This window comes from Ixodes scapularis, unplaced genomic scaffold (assembly GCF_016920785.2).
Source record: "Ixodes scapularis isolate PalLabHiFi unplaced genomic scaffold, ASM1692078v2 PGA_scaffold0__279_contigs__length_252992795, whole genome shotgun sequence".
NCBI lineage: Eukaryota > Metazoa > Arthropoda > Arachnida > Ixodida > Ixodidae > Ixodes > Ixodes scapularis.
In genome coordinates, this window is record NW_024609835.1 from 131,791,563 (window position 1) to 131,799,726 (window position 8,164).

The window sequence follows — 8,164 nt, forward strand, 5'->3', positions numbered from 1 at the left end:
GTAGTGGAGGGCACCATAGCAAATCCTGGATACCATGAGGGCTTTCACCATTCGGCAAGCCACCTGTTCGTCAAAACCACCTCTGGTGCCACAAAGCCTTCTTATGACGTTGAGGGCCGCCTGGCATAGCTGGGTGATCGTTGTCACCCAGGTCTTGGAGGTGCCGTTTTCGTGGAAATAAAGTCCTAGAATTCATACCGAACTCGCCGAATTGGTCTGGCGGCCGTCAAGGGTCAAGTGAAGACGAGAGCTGACGTCTGCATCTCTTTCTCTTCTGGGGGCTACGACGACGTAGGATCGTCTAGTCCGGCGAGGCGGTTGAACCTACGCTTTGAAGGTTACTTACCACGACCTCGAGACCACGCTGAAGGGTCTGTTGTCGTTGAATGTCACCCCGTACTGTCCAGAGTGAGTTGTCGTCTGCGTATAAAGTGTAGCGGAGATTGGGAACCTGTTGGAGTCGACTAGGGAGGCGCGACATTGCCAAATTAAAGAGGAGTGGGAACAAAACAGAGCCAGTCTGAAACCGATGCCAGTCTGAAAACCTGTCTGGGCCGGACCAAAGGCTCCTGCCCGTTTTGTAGACTCGGACTCCGTCAGTACTGTGATGATGTTGCTTTCTTTGGGGGTCTTAATGGAGACCATCTCTGGCTTGAGACCGAGAGGGCACGTGATGGCCTTCATTAGTCCTCTCTTGGGAAGGGCTGTGACGTCGATTTTGCTGCACGGACACAGAGTGACGACGTAGCGCTCACGAAATTAAAGGGCTGGCGAGTTCTGTCCGGTCTTTGGGACTGGATGTGCACTCAGGTGAGCTCTCTTGGTCACATTTCTGGGAAGTGCTGCTGTCCATAGACCTCCAGCATCTTGATTTGCTGCTGTTTTATCAACGTCAGTTGAGAATGCATGCGACGATGAGCCTGCCGTTGCGTCTTCCGACGAAGGCACGCCGACAAAAGTCAGCGTGGTAGTCGTCGTCTTTGGTTGCTCCGTAGTTTCTATGTTTGCGGTTTCAAGTAGAGTAACCACCCGTCCCGCGACTCGCGGGACTGTCCCGCGACTCGCGGGACTGTCCCGCATTGAGGGCTCGTTTCCCGCTTCCCGTAAGAAATACCAAAATGTCCAGAATGCCCCGCATTTTACAGTGTTGTAACGTTCACTATGCAAATTATGGCACTTCCGACGAACAACGGGGCACGGGGAAGCGCAGAGGTCGCTGGCAAGCGTGTGAATCTCGATGGTATGACATTTTTTATCCAAGCACTGCGGGAAGCGACCGTCCGTCTTGCAGGAGCCAGACGCGCATGGCCACTCTGCCTCTCCCCTTGATGGCAAAATATTGCAAGCGAAAATTGCTCGCAAAAAGTTGAAAAATAAACAATTGGAATTATTATCACATCATACTGTGTCATGCGTAAAGCTCTTGTAAAAAGCTTATTATTTTTTTTGTGAAGAGCCTGCAACCCCGAACGGTCGAAAAATAACAAAGAAACACAAGGCCGTAATTTTGTGTAGGAGCACGTTAGTGTAAGAGTAATTATTGATAGGAAACAATTAGCCGAAAACAAAAATTACGGTTTCTTAGTTCCTTTTGATGCATTGGGGACTGCTGCAGTTGATTTTTATGTTTTTAACTTAGAGACCTTCAATAAAATATAAACTATTACAATTTTTCAACACAATTTTACAGTTGTAGAATATGCTTTTGGGACAGCACAGGATTTCGGGGTGTGTGTGTTGATGAATTTTCTGTAATACTTTCTTCTTCAGTCGTGGAAATAACGTCCTCCTCTTTTAACCCCCCCCCCCCTTTCCCTCTTCTCCCCGGGTCAGGGTGTACCGCATTTGGACGGCAGGAAGGTGGTCACTCTAGTTTCAAGTGCTCTAAGACTTCCCACCGCACCTGCGCTTTGCGGTCTTTCTCCTGTTGGTGGAGTTCCCTGCAAGACATTACCATACTTGCAGTGAAGCTGGCGATTCAGCGTAGCGTTACTTCGCTGTGACCTTGCCGTGATGCCCTTCAAAGCCCATTTGGAACGGAGTTCCGATATAGCGCTTTGGAGGCAGGCATGCATATCTGCATCGGATGTTTGGTCAAGGCAGCGGCTTACCACAGTCTTGCACGATTTCAACATACCATGTGGCGGGCCAACAGCTGGCCGGCTTGGAGGTGTTGGTGTGGCAGTGAACACTGCCAGAGCTGGGTCCAGCTGGAACCATGGTGGAGTGGTAGTGGCAAGCGTTGCGGAACCTGGGTCCTATGTTGCGCTTCTTGGACTCCCACGGCGACTATGGAGAAGGAAGTGACGTCAACAATACAGCAAACGCATACTGGATGTTGATTGGTGAAAATCGCTGATGACGAATCTTCAAAAAAAAAAAAAAGCTCACCTTTTTTTTTGTTTTTTTCTGCTAAAATTTGCCACCAGCCACTCTCACCAATCAACATCCAGTATGCGTTTGCTGCGTTGTTGACGTCACTTCCTTCTCTCTAGTCGCCATGGGAGTCCAGAAAGCGCAGCATAGGGCCCCTGGTTCAGCCAAAGATTGGGACCAGGTTTTGCGTAGAGCTGCAGCAAACGTGGCTGCAGCGTTATTTATTATAGCCGATCTTGATTTTCGGAGCGAGCTGAAAACCTATCTTTTGATGCTATCATCATACTTTATTTTTCTCGTCTTCTTGTATATAATTGGAACGTGTCGTGACGTAAATCAGTCTTCCTGAGAGCTCCCACTGGACTGATCGTTCTTGAAACACGTCCCTACACCCGGGGACTTTACATTAATTCCTGGCGACGAGGAGCTCCTTGGACCTGACCGTTCTCCTGGGCAAGCAACGGCTCGGTATCCAGTTTCGTCGGTCGGGCCCCGGCGAGTGATCCTGGTAGACCATAGCCATCTTTATACTGATAACGCCTGCGCAATGGTTGGCTTCCCTATGCTTCGTCGTCATTGCACCTGCTTCACATATTTGCAACTAGAGGCGCCAAAACCTTATACAAAAATGAAGACGACGCTTCTCCGCTGCCCGCTCTTTCAGTCCACAGTGATGCCGTTTGTGAATTGAATACATCCGTAACTTGTGCTACATAGCCAGCGCAGGACACCGTCACTATAGTTTTCATATATAAAAGAAGTCTTAATCTTTCTATACAGCTTTCCCATCTTGGTTTTGTGTCTCTGTTAAAATGTTACCAGACGTCTGGCGCTTGTCATAGCGATAACAGAAATAGTCAATGCTAATTAAAAAGGAGACAGACAGGTTGGCGGACTTTCACGATGTTGAAACAGCGGCCACTTAGTGTTTTTACTGCTTCTGGAGCAGAGCCGCAAAAAGATATGGCCCGCGGACCACATGCAGCAGTCAAGTGGTTTTTCTCAGTACCGCGAACGAGGCCCTGCTGACCGAAAACCTGCGCACCCGTCGGCAGCACTCTGACCGGGCATATTAAAATACATTTCAATTTGTTTTTTTTAAGCGCACAGCTCCTTGATGTTTTTGATTGGGTTCTTCTGGTCCGCACTGTTTTTCACGTATGCAATTCTAGAGCTTTAGGGGACTCCCTAGTGTTAGCGTCAGCATTAGCCTGATGGACATCACGGCCTTTGAGTATCCGCCATAGTGTGTTTACCGATACCTTCGAGGCGGTCGGATGGGCATCCGGCTCGCACCCAAGTTTCCGAGTTTGTACCAATATACGTTGTTACAACTGTTCCTAAAATAAACTCAGTTTTCTATTACAACCAGAAGTGGGATGCAACTACCGCTTACATCGATTGGCGACGAGTTCCGGTGGGTCGTCAACAACAACGCTGCGAAGCCTAACTGCGAACCACGTGTAACGCAGTGAGACCACGAGTGACCTATGATGTCGAGGAAGGACGTCAAGCCCGACCCGTCAGTTCGGGACAATGCTCCGGCCGTGATCGAAATGATGGTTCAAGTGTTTCGCCAGAATCAAGAACTCATCGAACGCCTGACGCTGTCGCAGATGAGTCGACCAGCGCCTTCAGACGTCGCCTTGCGGGTGGCTCCGGATACGTTGGCAGCGGTTTCCAAGTTCACGGGACTTGAGGGTGATATCGTGGCCAACGAGTGGATCACGGAATTCATCCAGGTTGCCTAGTCGGCAAGATAGAACGACGACGAGAAAATCACTGTGGCGAAGCTCAAGTTGTCGGGACCCGCGCGCGATTGGCAGAAGTCCACGGGTATGGCATGCAAAGCCTGGTCTGCCTGGGAGGCCGCGTTTCGGGAAGTGTTCATGCGCCCATCTACCAAAACGAAACGGTGGCGGATCATGCAGCAACGAGTCCGGAGGAAAGGCGAGTGTCATAAAACATACGTTCGCGAGAAAGAAAAATTCTGCGTTCGTCTCGGGCTTAATGTGGACGAAACGAAGGAAGAGATCATCACAGGACTACTCTCGAGAGAGCTGAGTTACGCTATGCGGAATCGAACACACCACTCTGTGAACGACCTCCTGCGTGACATAAAAAGCTACGCGCACTCCGAGAAGAACCGAGATGCGAATTTCGCGTCAACTGGAACCTCGAGACCCAAGCAGTCAGCAGAGCTACCGTCCGTGCCGCAACAGAACAAAACGACAACACGCGGCGTCAAGTGCTACAATTGCCAAAAGCTTTGACACTACGGGAAGATTTGTGACAAACCCCCTCGACCACGAGCGAGCACGAGGTGCGGAGGAGAGGGCCATGATACGAGGAACTTCCCCAAACGTGAGTCGGATGCACCACAAGTGATCACAGTGCGTTGTGAAAACAAGACCTGTTCGTCGGAAAGCTTCAAGCAGGTTGAAATCGAGGGAGAACCAGTGATTGCTCTTCTGGACACCGAAGCAAAAGTGAGTCTCATGAAGGCGCAGTGTGCCAAGCGTCTCAGTAAAGAAATTCAAGGCAACACAGAAGTACTAAGAGGAGTGGACGGTGAGTGCATGTCACTGGGCCAGGTGCGTGTCAAGATTCGCTGCGATGAGCACGAGGTGGATGAGATCACAACGCGCGTTGTCGGAGACAACGTTTTCACTGGACCCGACGTGATTATAGGCACTGACATCATTGACCACACTCACCTTGTATTGATCAGGAAGCATAGACAAACTTCACTGGGGGATGAGCGTCGCTATCCATTTCTACGAAATTTTCACGTGGGGATGGACGACCACAGAGTAGTGCTTCGAGCATCAGAGACTGTGACAGTCCCAAAAAACTGCATTCAGTGGGTCACAATTACGACTGCGAATGAGACAACGGAGAGACCACACGTCCTATCAACGGGTGGGGAAATCGATATTCTCTGCGAAATGAGAGGAGGTAAGACAGACATCCCCGTCGTTGGTGCTGTCGACTGCGACGTCACTCTGAAGAGGGGACAAGCCGTGTCACAATGCCAGTCTTCACCGATGAATCCTGACGTATCTGATGTATACAGCGCGCTGCAGCAGGTCATCAAAAGCGAGCCTGGAAAACGGGAGAAGAGACTCGCACCGATATGAGCAGAAGAGGTCAATGTTGGTCCCACCATAACCGAAGACGAGAGACGTGAGCTGTGCCTAGTCATCAATGAGCACCGAACATGTTTCGTACAGAACGTGACTGAACTGGGACGTACAGATGTGGTTACGATGAAAATCGAAGAAAAGCCTGGAAGTGCGCCTGTTAAAAGGCCGCCGTACCGTGCGTCGTGGAGTGAACGCAAGATTCTGCGCAAGATTACAGACGACCTCCAGGCTAATGGTCTCATCCGCGACAGCAACTTGGAGTACAGTAGCCCTGTTCTCTTGGTGAAGAAACAGACTGGTGAATATCGTATGGTAGTCGACTACAGTCGCCTAAAGGCCCAAACCGTGAAGGACAGCTTTCCACTGCCACGGGTTGATGAAGTATTGGACCGGCTCGCTGGAAACACTCTCTTTAGTGTTCTAGACACGGCCCACCGTTACTTCCACAATTTCCATGGATGAATCGTCCATCCACAAGGCTGCTTTCACAATTCCAGAGGGACATTTCGAGCCCCTGCGTCTATTGTTTGGGCTGGCTAACGGACCTCTTGTTTATCAGCGAATGATCTTAATGGTGCTAGGACCACTAGGCTGGAATGTAGCAACCTGCTACCTAGATGACATCTTGGTACCCGCCAAGGACTGGGCAGAGATGCTGGTTAAGCTACAGCAGGTGTTGGACACAATTTGCAAGGCCGGTCTTACTCTGAGACTGTTTAAGTGTGAGTTTGGGAAGACAGAAGTCGAGTACTTGGGAGTCGTGTTGACACCTCAGGCGATTCGACCAGGAAGCAGAAAACTCTCGGCGATCATCGACATGCCCAGGCCGACCAGTGCGACCGAACTTCGACGTTTGTTGGGGCTCGTGAGCTTCTTTCGAAAGTTTGTACCGCAACATGCAAGCGTCGCCGCACCCCTGCATAGGCTGCTAAAAGCCGCAGCAGTTTTTGAGTGGTGCCCAGAGGCAGATAAAGTCTTCACCAAGCTTAAGGAGAAGCTGGTGTCAGCTCCCGTACTGGCATTATATGATCACCGTAAGAAGACCGAGCTTCACACTGATGCAAGAAACAAGGGACTTGCAGGCATGCTCCTGCAAAAGGCGGATACAGGTTCTTGAAAACTGGTGTACTGCGTTAGCCGCAGTACAAGTGGGACGGAACAGAAGTATCACTCCAGCCGACTGGAATTTTCGGCAGTTGTGTGGTCAGTGGGACGGCTAGGCTGTCTCCTGCTAGGAGTGAAGTTCACTGTCGTCACAGACTGCAATGCCACGCTGTGCCTAAACGCATGGAAATCTGTGAAACCTCAGATGGCCCGCTGGTTCGAAGAACTGTGTGACTATGACTATGTCATACGGCACAGACCAGGAACTCAAATGGAGCATGTGGATGCGCTTAGCGGTGCCCCAAGTGATGAGCGCGGGCTAACAGCAGATGGCGATGAGGACAAAAGTCCAGAACTGTGCATCACACCTGTCTACTACACAGTACCCGTTGAAGAGAAAGTGACTATGATTCAGGCACAAGACGCAGAGATGAGAACTCTACTTGAGATACTGCACAAACCTACAAGTGAGCGTACCTCGTCGGAAAGATGTCAAGTGCACAATTTCGAGGCGCGCCAGGGAATCTTGTACTACCAGCTCCAAAGCGGAACAAGCCCACAGAAGCTTTTCGCGCTCCCACAAAGTATGCGGAAGTTCATCACGGTGAAGTTCCACGACTTTGGTGGTCACTTCGCTGTTGACAAGACTGTGGCTAAAATCCGCGAGGAGTTCTGGTTTCCCGCAATGGTGGCGTATGTGAAGCAGCATGTGCGACAGTGCATCGAATGTTTGTTCCTCAAGCAACCAGGTGGTAAGGTGCAGGGAGAGCTAAACCCTATCGGACCAGGTGTGCGACCGTTCGAAATCGTCCAAATGGATCACCTGGGGCCTTTTGTGAAGAGTACACAGCGCAACAACGTCCTGCTGGTGCTTGTTGACAACCTCACGAAGTTTGTTCGGTTACGTGCATACCCCAGCAGAGAAACAAAGTATGCGCTCAGGTTCCTGGGCGAGTTCATCTGCGACTACGGTGCCCCTCGCCGGATCATAACTGACCGAGGAAGTTGCTCTACCTCAAGAGACTTTGAGGACTACTCTCTGACAAGAGGGATCAAGCACACATTGACTTCCACACAGCGATCTCAGGCAAACGGCCAAGTCGAACGGATCAACCGAATGCTGATCCCAGCAGTTGCAGCACTAACACAGTACCAAACCCCACGTGACTGGGACCATCATCTGCAGAAGGTACAAGCAGACATCAACAACACTGTCAGCAAAACCAGAGGCCGTTCCCCATTTGAACTTTTGTATAGATTTATGCCAGCGTTAGGAACCAACCTCCAAGAACTGGTCCCAACTGACACAGAGCACCGCTTCCACGATCTGCGAGAGGATGCCAGGCAGGCGATTCTGGATTCTCAGGCTACTGCTAGACGGTATGACAAGAGACACCGTGATGCACTCCACTTCGCAGTAGGTGACGTGGTGGTGGTGAAACGAGCACCTGTTTCTACTGGAGAGTCCACCAAGCTGCAGCCTAATTACTGAGGACCCTACACAGTTGTGGAGGTACTTCCATTGGATACCAGCCGCG